Consider the following 16,106-nt stretch of genomic DNA (forward strand, 5'->3'; position numbering starts at 1 on the left):
TACAGTCCCACATATGCGGTGTGTTCACACGTTGGCAATTGGGGCCCACCATTTGCCTCCATGACTGCCATCATAGCCCCACTATTAGGACCTGCCAGAGGTGTGCCATAAAAGAATGTCTGTAAGGGTTTGTTCACACGGTGGAAATTTTCCGTAGTTAAAAATCCAGCTTAAGGAAGTTGAAGCTGAATTTTCCTCTTATCCAAATTCCACATAACAAACCGCATCTATTTCCGCATTTGCCAGGCAGCATTTTCTACCTCTCTTTCACTTCAATGAGAATTATCAGGTAGAATCTGGAGCTGATTTTGAGGCAGAATCCACCTCAAATTTAACTTCAAATTTATCTGTGTGAACATAATTTTTGAGTTCAGTAACACTGTAATACATGCGTATTGTGCTATCGAGGCCCCTGCAGTGGCCAAGGCAGCCTGCAATAGTAGAAAATACCAGACAAGCCTGAGACCCTTCAAAAGACTGTCATGTCCTATACACTACCAGAAAAATAGCGCCTCGACTATCTTTCACCAAGGCTCCGGGGGTCCTTAATGCTTGGATCAGTGCTGTATAACACAGAAGAGACCCGGCGATTGCTCAGCTCCTGCGCTGCCACCATATTTAAATACCCAACATCCACTGTACTATTACGGTGGATGTTGGGAACAGGTTAATCTAACTGATTTGTGCTAACACAAGTTTTATATATTTTCTAAAATCTCTGGGTCTAGCATTTCTTATATGTATGCAACTTATTCTTGGTTCTATTCACAAAAATGACTTTAACAACCATAAGACAGTCATATTTAAGCTGTCACATGGCTGCTTGAAAATATCCTCATTCACGTGACCAATTTGACTGTCCATGTTAAAGTCTTATCTTTTCCTGTTGTCAAGGATTCCCCAACAGACTAAAATCTATCTCCAGTGCTCCTATTCACCTCAATAGGAGCATCAGAAATAGCCATAGTACTTGAAAGGGAATGCTGTCCTCCAGTCACGGCTACATTTAGCCTTGCTGTTTTCATGCTGAATCTACAGTTGTGGAAAAGTACCCCTCGTTTTAGGAATCTGTGAGTCTCTAAGCATTGAGACCCCCATGGAATAAGCCATTTAAGTAAAATAAATACTGAAGTAATTAAAGTCTGTTTTCTGGCTGTATAAACCTTCATATGTGGTGCCCTATATTTCTTTTCTACTGCTAATAGCCCCATTATGGCTGCAGCACATTTTGCATTTCTGTCTAATGTGAGGACGTGCACAATAAGAAGCAGTATGCCCCCAGCCTCCCCTTTCTATTATAACTACTACTGGTAGAAACAAGTTTATATGTAATTCTGTAATTCCAGGAGTAATTGTAAAATATCAAACCAACAGCTGAGAAAAGCCCAACAGACCATACTCAGTGGCGTAACTACCGCCATAGCAGCAGAGGCAGCTGCCACAGGGCCCGAAACATTAGGAGCCCGGGGACAGCTACCTCTGCTACCCCCGCTCTTATCACAGACAAACTGTTGTAACTGCGATAAGAGCGGGGAAAGCTTGTAGGACCTGTAGGACCTTGTGTGACGTCAGCCGTCACATGACTAGGTGGGCGTGTCTATAGCCCGTGCAGTCCTGGAAGAGAAGGAGAAATGTGCTGCTAGGTAATGAAGGGGAGGGGGAGATGCAGGATGGAGAGTGTCTGTCTGTGTGTAAGTGTGTGTGTGTGTGAGTGATATCTGTGTATTAGGTGGAGAGGTCTGTGTGCTGATATCTGTGTATTAGGAGGAGAGGACAGTGTACTGAGATCTGTGTATTAGGAGGAGGGGAGGTCAGTGTCCTGGTATCTGTGCATTAGGAGGAGGGGGAGGTCAGTGTCAGTAGATGGATCAGTACTCTACACATTGTTTGTATTCAGACTTTGCCTGCAATTGCTGTTACTAATGACTGTCTAATAGTAGTCAGGGGGCGCTCTGTGTATTGTATTGTACTGAAGGGGAGGGGGATGTGAGATGCAGAATGGAGAGTGTGTGTCTGTGTGTGAGTGTGTATGTATGTGTGGTGAGGAGCAACAGTAACCTAGGGGCAGAGATGCAGGGGAGGACATGAAAATGGGGGTAGAGATGAGGGGTGCATGAAACTGGGAGCAGATGAAGGGAGGGCATGAAATGTCACGTGACATCCATGCGTTATTAAAGATGGCCAACATCACCAAAGACTGCAGTGGAGCCGGAGACAGGTAACAAGTAACTTTTTTTTTTCTTTTTTTTTAATGTCTGTATCTCCCCTCGGTCTCTGATTATTATACTCTGGGGCCTGAAAATACCCCAGAGTATAATAATTGTTCATGGGTGTTCACTATGGGGCATAATCCTGTGTGCAGGGGCCACAATGGGGTATAATACTGTGTGCAGGGGCCACTATGGGACATAAAAGAGCGTGCAGGAATGCGGCGTGTGTGTGTGGGGGGGAAGGGGGGGGGGTCGGTCGGTCGGTCAAGGTCTTCGGTGTCGGTCAGGAAGGGGGGGCCCCCATGTCAAAAGTTCGCCACGGTGCCCCGCCATTCCTAGTTACGCCACTGACCATACTATAGTAGATACAGGGACGCTGGACTGCAAATACAGGGCATGAGGCAGCTAAAAAGACACAGAAAGAAGAAGTCATGAATATCTGATCAGTGGAGGGGTCTAATTTTAACTTTTTTTTTTGCAGATGCGTGTATCTAATCCTATGGCGCGTACAACTGTGTGCAGACGCACGTATCTAATACTACGGCATCTGGTACTCTGTGCAGAAATGCATTTCTAATCCTCTGGCATATGGAACTGTGTGCAGATGTGCATATCCAATCTTCTGGCGTGCGGTACTGTGTGCAGATGCACGTATCTAATCCTCCACCGTGTGGTACTGTGTGTAGATGCGTGTATCTAATCCTCTGGCGGTGGAACTATGTGAAGATATGCCTGTCTAATCCTCCAGTGTGTTGAAATGTGTGCAGATGTGCGTATCTAATCCTCCCCTGTGTGGTATTGTGTAAAGAGATGCATATCTAATCCTCTCCCGTGTGGTACTTTGTGCAGACACACGTATATAATCCTTTAGCATATGGAACTGTGTGCAGACGCGCATATCTAACCCTCGGTCATGTGATACTGTGTGCAGATGCACATATCTAATCCTCCCCTGTGTGGGATTGTGTGAAGAGGCACGTATCTAATCCTATGGCATGTGGAACTGTGTGCAGAAGCGCGTATCTAATCCTTCCCCGTGTGGTACTGTGTGCTGAGACGCATATCTAATTCTCTGGCTTGTAGTAATGTGTGCAGACGCGTGTATCTAATCCTCCCCCGTGTGGTACTGTGTGCTGAGATGTGTATCTAATTCTCTGGCATGTGGTACTGTGTGCAGAGGCATGTATCTAATCCTCCAAAGTGTGGTACTGTGTGCAGACACACGTATCTAATCCTCCCCTGAGTGGTATGGTGTGAAGAGGCGCGTATCTAATCCTACGGCGTGTGGAACTGTGTGTAGATGCACGTATCTAATCCTACGGCATGTGGTACTGTATGCAGAAGCGCGTATCTAATCCTATGGCATGTGGTACTGTGTGCAGATGCGCGTATCTAATCCTCTGGCGTGTGATACTGTGTGCAGAGACGTGTATCTAATTCTCTGGCTTGTGGTACTGTGTGCAGAGGCATGTATCTAATCCTCCAAAGTGTGGTACTGTGTGCAGACACACGTATCTAATCCTCCCCTGTGTGGTATTGTGTGAAGAGTCACGTATCTAATCCTACGGCATGTGGTACTGTGCGCTGAGAAGCGTATCTAATTCTCTGGCTTGTGGTACTGTGTGCAGAGGCATGTATCTAATCCTCCCCTGTGTGGTATTGTGTGTAGACGCGCGTATCTAATCCTACGGCATGTGGTACTGTGTGCAGATGCGCGTATCTAATCCTCTGGCGTGTGGTACTGTGTGCAGACGCGCGTATCTAATCCTACGGCATGTGGTACTGTGTGCAGACGTGCGTATCAAATCCTATGGCATGTGGTACTGTGTGCAGACGTGCTTATCTTATGCTCTGGTGTGTGGAACTGTGTGCAGATGCAGATGCAGACCCTTTGGAATGTGGTACTGTGTTCAGACACATGTATCCAATCCTCCGGAGTGTGGTACTGTGTGCAGACGCATGTATCTAATCCTTTGGCACGTGGAACCGTGTGCAGACGGATGTATCTAATCCTTCAGTGTGTGGGACTGTGTGCATACGCATGTATCTAATCCTATGGCGTGTGATACTGTGTGCTGATCTGTGTATCTATTCCTCTGATGCGTGTATCTCAGTTTGGATATCAGTGTTGTATTGTGCATGTGGAGTGACCATGTGTATTGCAGTTGGAATATGAGTGAAAGACTTGCAGGTTTGTATTGGCTGGGGGGGGGGGGGGGGGGCATTGTGTTTGGAATGCTGTATCTCTGCAACGGTATGTCCGAGCGAGTTGGAGTCTCGTCTTAAACCTTCCCGGATACCTGAAGTATCTCTGTACCAAATTTGGTGAAGATTGGTCCAGTCCTTTGGTTTGCATTAGAGAACAGGCAGACAGACAGACAGACAAGAATTCATTTTTATAATATAGAGAGATTATGCTATATGTAGGGGGTACTGAGGTCCTCCTTTTTCAAGAGTATTTGTTAGGAAAATTGCTAGGACAGCAATTCCCCAGTAGCTGCTGGAAACCCTGGGAAAGGGGCACAAGAGAAAGTGAGCCCTAAGCTGAAGCCCCCCACTGTCCCTTCCTACTTGCCTGGTCCTATCCTACATAATAGGCGGCAACTTGGAGTCGGACCCTTTCTATATATGTGAAAACACAAAACGCAGACAAGACAAATAACAACTAAGGGAGGTCAACTAGCCAAGGGTCCAGTAACAGTCGAGCAATGCAGAGCCAAATCAAAGTCCAAAAGAATAGTCAATAGGGAAAGCCAAGGTCAGGATTAAGAATACAAGTAACTAAACAGCAAGAATAACACCACCAAGCACGAGGCAATAGCAAGCACCAAATTGAATGTGAGCCAAGCATAAATAGGGAGGAAGAACCCACCCTGTAGTTGATAGGTGGACAGGCTGTCAATCACACATCAAGACTAGAATTAACCATTTCATGAACAGAGACAAACAAGGGCAGAAGACGGGTGTGGTGGAAATTCAATCACAGAACTAAAGCCGTGTTCACACAGTGCAACCAAAAACTCTAAGCAAGGAACCAAACTGCACACACCTCCTGCACCGCCGCATGCGAGCAGAGGGTGGCCTAGTGACCTGAACAGGCAGAGACGTTACAGATTCCTGCATTTTTCACATTACTGTTATGCACTATAACCTATTAACATCAGTAAAAAACATCAATCATCTTCTATGGAGTTGCAGGTTTCTGTGATGACAATATGTTAGCTGAAATCTTGTCTGTTCAGTATATCCAGCTTCTAGAGAGAAAGTAACCTATGCAAAAACCTTATACCTGTGCTTGTATAATGAAATCTTGGCACAAAGCTCTGACTGTGGAATTTTGAAGACAAGGTAATGATACTCTTACATGTTGTACTGAATGCATTTAAATGGTGTAAAATATTATTACATTACAATATTCATGATATGTAAGGGTTAATTCTATTCTGCTGGCAAGACACATCTGTTTTAGAATACATTGGTGTGTCAAAGGTATACATTATTTTCATTGTTTTCCATATATAGTGCAGAGAGTTTGTGGATTCTGGGGTACACAACCACTCAATGAATATAAATGATTGACAGACACATTTGTCTGGGTTTGTCTATCTCTCTTCATTTTGAGACATTTCGCGACCATCCCACAGATGACCAATACAGATGAGCAAACATAGCCACGATGGAGCTGCAAAAGATCCAGCTTAAAGACAGAACTATGAACTTCTTCCATGATGTGAGCCTAATAGACAATGACTAATATTTCTACTCTGAAAGTTTTTCCTGTATCTATTTTCCATGAAGACTGGAATAAATTTCTATGTATTTATACAAAGCCGATTCCTGCAAATTATGTTACTTTATGGGTCATATATGTGATTAAGAACTCACCCGAGTATACAGTATTTTACAATGGTCACCAACTTTTCAGATAACTTAGTCTCATTTAATAGAGAATGTGATTCCGAACCAAAATGTAATGCACTTTAATTAAAAATATGGCTGCTTTCTACCTAAAAAAAAAAAAAAAAAAAAAAAACCCTTTCTAAAGTTCCCGCCATTAGGTATCTCCATTGTAGCTAATTTTCAGTTACTCCTTTGTTACCAGGGAAGTACATCCCTAGATGTGAAGATCATTCCAAGATATGATCACAATGAGTGGAGAGGGTTTCCCTCCTCACAGCACATCTGCAAACTGCTCTGTGCAAAGGACTGAAGATTCTGCTAATCTCAGAGTTTACTAGGTAAGAAAAGTCTTTTCAGAGAATACTTTTACACACTCAGGGACAATTTTGCTCAGTTGCCCAGCATTAGAATAACTAAGGGGCATTCACACTACCGTCAGTGTCCGACAGGTAGTGTCCGCTCCTAGTGTCCGTTCAAAATCTCGCACGGACATTAGGAGCGGACACTAGCTGTGTCCGTGACACTTGTCATTCATTTAAATGGCGATCAGGTGCGTTCTTTTGCACTCCGTGTCCTTCCTTCACTGTCCACTTGTAAAGATGTCCGACTTTTCAAGCGGACAGAAAAACCCGACATGTAGGTTTTTTCTGTCCGCTTGAAAAGTCAGACATCTTTACATGTGAACAGTGAAGGAAGGGCACAGAGTGCAAAAAAAAAAAAAAAAAAAAAGCACCCGATCGCCAGTTAGATGAATGACAAGTGTCACGGACACAGCTAGTGTCCGCTCCTAATGTCCGTGCGAGATTTTGAACGGACACTAGGAGCGGACACTACCTGTCGGACACTGACGGTAGTGTGAACGCCCCCTAAGAGAAGCAAGATTTTCATTACAACCAATTAGAACATTATGACATAGTCATTAGGAAGTGTTGGGGGCAGTGGTTACATGAGGGCACACACACAAGGAACAGGCTCCTGTTAGCCCAGACAGACCAACAGTAGGAATGATCATTTGATCCACCGACAAACATGAGCAGTTCCCACAAAAGGGAGAACCTTCATCACTCACCCTGGTCTCTGGCCAGACCACTTACAGTAGCTTAGTAAAAGGAAATTTGGTGTCACAGCACCCATTACATGTCCTGCCATTGACAACCAGCCACCATTACCATCATTTGCGATGGTGTTGTGAACAAGAAACCTGGACTTCTACAAACCTGAACCATGTTTGGCAGGCTCTGTTCAAAGCACATTCAAGGGTTGGACTAAGGACTAGTTCAAACGTGGGCAAAGGGGAGGTTTTTGACAGCGGATTTCGCTTCAAAATCAGCCCCTTTACAATAGAGCCCTATGTGAACAACTAGCTTTTTTTTCTGCTAGCTTTTTTTTTCTGCTAGCTTTTTTTCAGCTAGCAGAAAAAAGCAGCGACATGACCTTTCTTCAGGCGTTTTCCGCCTGAAGAAAGCAATAGAAGTGAATGGGAGGCAAAAACCGCGCGTTTTTTTGCAAAAATAAGCGATGCTCTTTTTTTGCAAAAAAACGCGTGGAAAAAAAACGCTAGCGTTTTTTTTTAAGCCCATTCTCTTTATGGGAGGGGAAAACAGCCTGGCTTTTTTTTGGAAGCGGTTTTTACAAAAAAAAGCTCCAAAAAAAGCTTGGCAAGGTCAAAAAAAAGCTTCCTAATTAGGAAGCGGTTTTTTTCAGGACCAAAATAAGCCAAGAGGTTTTTACGTGTGAACTAGCCCTAACTGACTCTTCTGCACCATTGCAATGTCCATGTGACTATTTAAGTTAATTTGCATATAGTTTAAAAATGTTTTTAGAACTGTGTTTCCTACTTTATCTTTCCTTCTGTCTCAACACATCTCTAGATATATAACGTGATATACCCAGTTTTAAAGAAAAATAAATAAGGAATATTCTTTTTTTTTTTTTTTTTTCACAAGATGTTTATCCGATATGTGATATAGGTGATTGTGTTTTGAATTACCGTCAAGCTTTTATTTATTTATTTTTTCTAGAATGTTGCAATTTTTTTTTTTTCCATGAGAAATTGGTGTTCACCCAATTTGAGGTCTGGTAAAAGTGGTCACATCTATGGTTTATAAATAGAGATGAGCGAGTACTGTTCGGATCAGCCGATCCGAACAGCACGCTCCATAGAAATGAATGGATGCACCTGGTACGTCCGCTTTGACGGCGGCCGGCCGCTTAACCCCCCGCGTGCCGGCTACGTCCATTCATTTCTATGCGAGCGTGCTGTTCGGATCGGCTGATCCAAACAGTACTCGCTCATCTCTATTTATAAATTATACTTTGTCAATCAGAACATACAGAGGAATCATTATAAACATAGTAACAAACATCCTGGAATAGAGTGGAGAATAAATGGGTTGTGCTACAAATGACATTTATCCTCTATGAACAGGATTGGGGATAAGCGTAAGATTGCTGGTAGTCCTATAATGTCAGCAGAATACCGGACCCAAGAGATCCCCTGAATACATCATATGCATGTGCATGTGCACTATTCCTATTCACATGGAGTATTAAGGCTATGGCCCCACAACGCTTTGAACAGAAAGTTATATCTATGAGTAAGCGTTTCCGTAGATATAATTCACATGCTGCAATTTTCAAAACTGCAACGGTTTTGGAAATCGCAGCATGTCCACACTGCGGTTTTTTCCTCAAAGTGGGATGGGATTCTCATGAATCCCATCAACTTTGCAAGTACTGTAAAACGCTGCGATTTTTCCTGCGGTGTTTCCACCGTGGGCACATTGCGCCATTTCCAGCTCGTGGGGCCCCAGCCTTCGGGAAATTTTTAATTCCCTACTCTCTGGGGATCCCAGCTTTCAGTGCCGTAGAAATCTAACACACCCTCTATAACATGAAGATTGAAAAGATTGTATTTTTGTTGAGCGGTTAAATGTAAATAAAACTGTATAAATTTGGAATTGTCGGAATCATACTGAAACATAAAATGCAGGTGATGTGTCATTTTGGCTGCACAGTGAATGTTGTTAAGATGAAGCCTGAAAGGAAATTCGCAGTGATGCACTCACGTCTCCCCGCCCTGTACCCACCCACACTCTCCTAAGCCACAACAAGCCCCGCATACTCCCAGCATCTCTAACACTAGCCTGGGAGGTGGGGGCACGCACGGCGCTCTGAAGGCATGTGAATGAAAGAGAAGAGTAGCGACAAGAATGGGGAGCGGCAGCGGATCTGTGCAGGTAAGCGGACACCAGGGGGACTAAGTACCCGACGGAATTTTTTTTAATCACTATACAGCATGGAGTCCAAAAATTTAAGCTGTGTAGTGAATAGGATCATTTTTAAAATCCAATCTTCGATCATTAACCCCTTCCCGACATGCGCCGTAGTAGTACGGCGCGTGTCGGGTCTGTAACTATGGCGACCGCCCGGGAGCCGGGCGGCCGTCATAGCCGCCGGGTGTCTACTGCTTTAAGCAGTAGACAACCGGCTCTGATGCCTCCGATCGGTCCCCGGACCGATCGGAGGCATTAACCCCTCCGGCGCTGCTGTCAAAGGCGCCGGAGGCGCCATTTTCCCGGCGGCGCATGGGCGCCGCCATTTTGGCAGGGATCGCCGGCTCCTGGAGCATGCTCCAGGGTCGACCCCCCGTTGCCATGACAGCCGGGAGCCTTGTTAAAGGCTCCCAGCCAGTCTGCAAATTCTCTCTTTTGCAGACTGGTATATACAGCCTGCAAAAGAGATAATGATTTTTTGCAATGCATTGCAATGCATTAGCATTGTAATGCATTGCATTAGTGATCAGACCCCCTGGGGTTCAACACCCCTAGGGGGTCTAATAAATGCAAAAAAAAAATAAAAAAAAAGTTAAAAAAAATATTAAAAAATATAAAAAGAATTAAAAGTTCAAATCACCCCCCTTTCCCTAGAACACATATAAAAGTAGTTAAAAACTGTGAAACATATACATGTTAGGTATCCCCGCGTCCAAAATCGCCCGCTCTACAAATCTATAAAAATATTTTTCCTGTTCGGTAAACGCCGTAGCAGGAAAAATAGTCAAAAGTGCCAAACCGCCGTTTTTTCACTGTTTTAATTTTGATAAAAATTTGAATAAAAAGTGATCAAAGCAATAACATTTCCCGAAAATGGTAGAACTAAAAAGTACACCCGGCCCCGCAAAAAAAAGACGCCCTATACATCCCCGTACACGCACGTATAAAAAAGTTACGGCCGTCGGAATATGGCGACTTTTAGAAAAAAAAAATTTTAACACTGTTTTGGAATTTTTTTTAGGGGTCAAAATGTAAATAAAACCATATAAATTTGGTATCCCTGGAACCGTACCGAAACACAGAATATAGGGGACATGTCATTTTGGCTGCACAGTGAACGCCGTAAAACCGAAGCCCGTAAGAAAGTCGCAGAAATGCATTTTTTCTTCAAATCCACCCCATTCTGAATTTTTTTCCTGCTTCCCAGTACATTATATAGAATAATTAATGGTGGCATCATGAAGAAAAAATTGTCCCGCAAAAATTAAGACCTCATATGACTCTGGGAGCGGAGAAATAAAAAAGTTATGGGGTTTAGAAGGAGGGGAGTCAAAAACGAAAAACGAAAATCAAAAAATGCCATCGGCGGGAAGGGGTTAAAAAAAAATCTCATTGACTTACATTAGGATCGAGATCGGGTTCAGATGGAAAATAATCAGAAATTGGATTTTAAAAATGATCCTGAAATCTCAAAATCAACTCAACCCTACTGTCAAATCAGCAGTCTTCTCCATGATTATGTTGCTTACTAGGTTACCAGGGACCTTTTTACACGCTTAGGAAGCCTTTGCAGCGGTTTTGGGTTAATAATTCTAATTTTCTGAGATAATGACTTTTTGGGATACCTTGGCTAAAAAGCCATAATCATTAACACAAAAATAAACACTTGAAAAAGTTCACTCTGTAATGACTCAATATAAAATACATGTTTCACTTTTTCAAATGAATTACCAAAAAAAAAAAAAACTTTTTGATTATATTCTAATTAATTGAGATGCAATTGTACGCTCTCTGGGGTTGCTTAATAAGTATAATTTTTGCTGAAGACAACAGAATTCATTATTCAGGAAAGGAGGGGAAGGGAAAAAAAAATTCCAACTGTGCTGGATCGGTGGAGTGGCATCTATGTAAAGAGAAGGAGTTGGTGGAGGTGGTGAAAGGTTCCGTTCAAACAACATAACTCTTCCTTCTTAGGGTAAGTTCACACACAGTTTTTTGGTCAGGGTTTTGAGGCCGTAATCACCTCAAAAACCTGACCAAAAAGAAAGCTCCCATTGAGATCAATGGGAGCCGCTCAGGATCTTTTTCCGAGAGCCGTTTCTTCTGTCTCCTGGAAAAATAAGCGATATGTTCATTCTTCAGGCAGAGTCCCCTTGCGGAGGCCGCCTCAGGTTCCAATCCAAAAAACTCAGTCTAAACTTACCCTTATGCAGGGTTCACAACAGCGTTCGATCTCCATACTCAGGTTTCCATCTTATCTAATTTTAACTAAATATGTTTTGTTATAGAGCAGTTTGATCTGTGGTTGTTTGCAGAGTGTTTTACATGATTTTTACTAAAAAAAAGTCAGTCCTGTAAGTGATAAATGACCAGAGTGTGATACAATATACTATTCCATGCCACACTGTTAATAATATTGCAATAGTTACCACCACTCATCCAGACAAGTCTTGTGGTCTGGTTCATTACATTCCACTATATATAATTTTTTATTTCACATCTGATCCCATGCAGGGATAATTTTTGACCACTTTTTCTTTTGGAAAGCCAATTCTTCATAACGTTTCAGTTAACCTCATAGTACAAATTAGCTTCTCAAATAACAAGGCTATAGCAATTACAAGTTATCAAAATGGAATATTTTTGCAATATAACTACCATGTGTCAAAAAAAAAACAAAAAAAACACCCACCTTTCCCATAAAAAGCTTAAACTCATTGTATGGTTAAACTCAGAGTTTGTATTCTCTGCTAAACATATGTTTCTACATAAGATAAAAAAAAAAATATATATATATAAAATAAGATCCTTTAATAGACCCACCATGGGGAAGCGAAGTGTGTTACAGCAGCATAGATAGTACAAAATACAAATACAAAAGCTCCACAGTAGAAGAGGTAGATATACATGTCACTTTCACATAACTTTGGCTGTATTAGTCTTAGATAGTGTTACATTAGATAGGTTCCTAGGAGCCCTAAGGGCAAGTTCACACAGAGTTTTTTGCACCGGAACCTGAGGCGGAGGCCGCTTCAGGCTCTGATAAAAAAAAAAAAAAAAGTGTAGCCGTGACTGAAGGGGCCTAGTCCGGAGGAGAGTGTGTCTTCAGGCCGTATCACGAGGCAAAATGGCCTGAAGAATGAGCACCTTGCTTCTTTTGCTCACCTTGCTGCTTGCTCCAGGAAAAAACTCCTGAGCGGCTCCTATTGATTTCAATGAGAGCCTTCTTTTTGGTCAGGATTTGGAGGCAAATACGACCTCAAAATCCTGACCAAAAAACTCTGTGAGGAACTTACCCTAAGAGTATTCTATGTATTATAGATAGGTTCCTAGGAGCCCTAAGAGTGTTGTACACTAGGTTTTATAGATAGGTTCCACTTCTGCCGCAATACAGCCCTGCCCCCTCTAGCAGAAGGGAACCCATCATAATTAATTTCTAGGACAGGTTTCACACAGAAGCACTGGTAGCAATTTTATTTTTACAAGTGTTCTCCTTACGACAGAAGGAGCTCCTGTATATATAAGCAGGTGTCTATCTGGTCAAGTGACTTGACGTGTTTGTTTATTGCGGTCCAGTTTTCTGAGAATCTCTTTATTAAAGAGGACCTTTCATCAGATCGGGCACATGCAGTTTTATATACTGCTGGAAAACTGACAGTGCACTGAATTCAGCGCACTATCGGCTTTCCCGATCTGTGCCCGGTGTAAAGCGCTATCGGTCCCGGTACCGTAGGACTTTACAGTCAGAAGGGCGTTTCTGTCAGTTAGCCAGGGACACCCTTCTGCCCAGCAGCACCTATCGCGCTGTACTGTGGAGCGGGGAGGAATGCCCCCCTCCCCTCCTGATAATACTTGTCTATAGATGAGCTGTGTGAGCAGAGGGAGGGGGCGTTACTCCCCGCTCACTCTGTACAGCACGATAGGCGCTGCTGGGCAGAAGGACGTTCCTGGCTAAGTGTCAGAAACGCCCTTCTGACTGTAAGGCCTTACGGTACTGGGACCGATAGCGCTTTACACCGGGCACAGATCGGGATCAGCTTTCCAGCAGTATATAAATCTGCATGTGCCCGATCTGATGAAAGGTCCTCTAACTTTTAGAAGAAAAATTTCAGCAGTAGAATACACACAATGGTTGGAGTCAGGACAACTTCATGGATACTTTCAGTTCCTCCTGAGCAGGAAAGTCCAATTTGAATGATGTACCTAAAACAGATATGACCTGGCTCTCAAGATTATATAGTGACTTTATTAAATACCCCGGAGCGGAAAACAATGTATTTATATAGGGTCTTGAAAAAAATGCACATAAGAATGTCACTGTAGGGTGTCGGGTGTAAAATCACCTATTCGGCAGTCTGGCTAGTTTTTGCTAAGCCGCCGGGGCAGGTGAACATGGCCATATGTCAAGTTTGTAGGCAGATGTTGACGCATGGCCAAGGTGCCAATGTTGATACCAAAGCAGGGCACTAGCAGCTAGACACAGACCAGAACCTGAAACAGCAGGTGGTGGCATACTTGGAGTGCACCCTGCTACCCATCATCGAAGATCCGATGGATTACCAGGCAACTATACTGGATTTGTGGTCACAACAACAATTTGTATGAAAATTCAGTAATGGGTGGCAGCAAAAATGTCCCACATCAGCAAGGACATCAGAATGATGCAAACGATCCCGGTGGAGAACTGGATGAGTGGGTGGACAGAATGCACACTTAAATAGACAGTTTCACAGTCACATTGGATTGGACTCTTTTTGAGTAGTTAACTCCTTCCCGACATCCACCGTACTAGTACGACGGGTGTTTAACTATGGCGGCCACTATAGCCGCCTGGTGTCTGCTGTTTTATACATGCGCTAATGCCCACGGTTGGTGCCCGAGGCGCCATTTTCCCGGCGGCGTGTGGGCGCCGCCATATTTCCAGTAATCGTGGGCACCCATAGCAAGCTCCGGGGCCGACGTCACATTGGAATGACAGCCGGGAACTTGTAAAGGCTCCCTTGCCTGTCTGCAATGATTTTCTTTTGCAAGCTACTCTATGTAGCCTGCAAAAGAAATGATGATTTTTATTTTTATTAAATTATTGCAATGCATTAACATTGTAATGCATTGCATTATTGATCAGACCCCCTGGGATTCAAGACCCCTAGGAGATCTAATAAATTAAAAAAAAAAAAAAAAAAAAAAATTAAAATTAAAAAGCATTACAAATACTAATCACCTCCCTTTCCCTATAACACATATAAAAGTACTTAAATACTGTGAAACACATACACATGAGGTATCCCCGTGTCTAAAAACGCCCGCTCTACAAATCTATAAAAATATTTTTCCTGTACGGTAAACGAAGTAAAAGGGAAAAAAAAGTCAAAAGTGCCGAACCGCTGTTTAAACAGTTTTGTCTCTGATAAAAATTTGAATAAAAAGTTATCAAAGCAATAGTAATTCCCCAAAATGGTATAACTAAAAAGTACACCTGGCCCCGCAAAAAAAGACACCCTATACATCCCTGTATGTGGCAGTATAAAAAAGTTACGGGTGTCAGAATATGGCGACTTTTAGGAAAAAAAATTGGCACAGTTCTGAATTTTTGTTAAAGTGTTAAAATGTAAATAAAAACCATATAAGTTTGGTATCCCCAGAATCGTACCGAAACATAGAATACAGGTGACGTCATTTTGGCTACACAGTGGGCACCGTAAAAATGAATCCTGTGAGCGTCTTCTGCCGGCAAAAACATTTTTTTTTTTTTTAAGCAGACACAAAGTCGGACATGCAGGACATTGTATCCGGTTAAAAAAAAAAAAAAAAAACGGTTTCGCCACGAAGAGGCATAAGACGCTCATGGGCGGACACTGACTGCTGGATTTTCGTCTCCTGTCGGCAGAAGACGGAAACCCACAAAGCGGAGACCGGGCGCAGGTGTGAACCCGCCCTAAAACAACATCATACAAAACAACCGTTAGAAAAACCGATGCTATATGACCAAACACAGCTATTGGATTTGAGGTGAAATACCATTAGACTTCCCACATAGATATCTATAGTTAATCTTCTGATGGCTCATGGCTAAGCAATCAATTATGTGAGATAAATTACCAGCATTTTACACTCTAAAAGGATTAAGAAAAAAAAAAAAAATCCTTTTTCAGATGAAGAGTGTAATCCTCTGTGTAATCCTCTGTGTAATCCTGACGTATTGATGGAATAGTAATGGAGAAAGCCAAGTCTTACCAGTGTCAGGCGGACTCCGGAGGGAGCTGCGTGTGAGGAGAATTCCTGTCACAGCGATCTCCTTTTCATCTGACTGACTCTCCTCAAGGGAAGGGAGATTTCCCGCGTAGAAAGCTGCGCATGTGCACTGGAGACTCCATCGGCGCGTGCATCTAGTCTGCCTGAGTCTGCGCGGGCCGGTCTCTCCCTGCAGGCTCTGAGTCAGACGCTAATAGGACGGACAGAGCGGGGGTGTCTGGTGACTGAGGTAAGTTAGCGCTTGTGGTGATAGTGAGGCCGGGGCTGCCGGTGTATGAAGGAGGAGATTACACAGGGGATGGTGTGTCAGTGGGATTGGTGTAATGTGGGGAGATGATAGAAGTCTCTATTGTGTGAGATTACATAAAGGATTCCCACAGGAGCTCAGAGAGAAAGGTGGGTGAGGAATAACTGAGGTGACAGCCATGACAGCGGCCATATCAGTCTAATAGTCCTGTCAGGGGGATTC

The sequence above is a fragment of the Leptodactylus fuscus genome, chromosome 6 (assembly GCF_031893055.1).
Source record: "Leptodactylus fuscus isolate aLepFus1 chromosome 6, aLepFus1.hap2, whole genome shotgun sequence".
Classification (NCBI taxonomy): Eukaryota; Metazoa; Chordata; class Amphibia; order Anura; family Leptodactylidae; genus Leptodactylus; species Leptodactylus fuscus.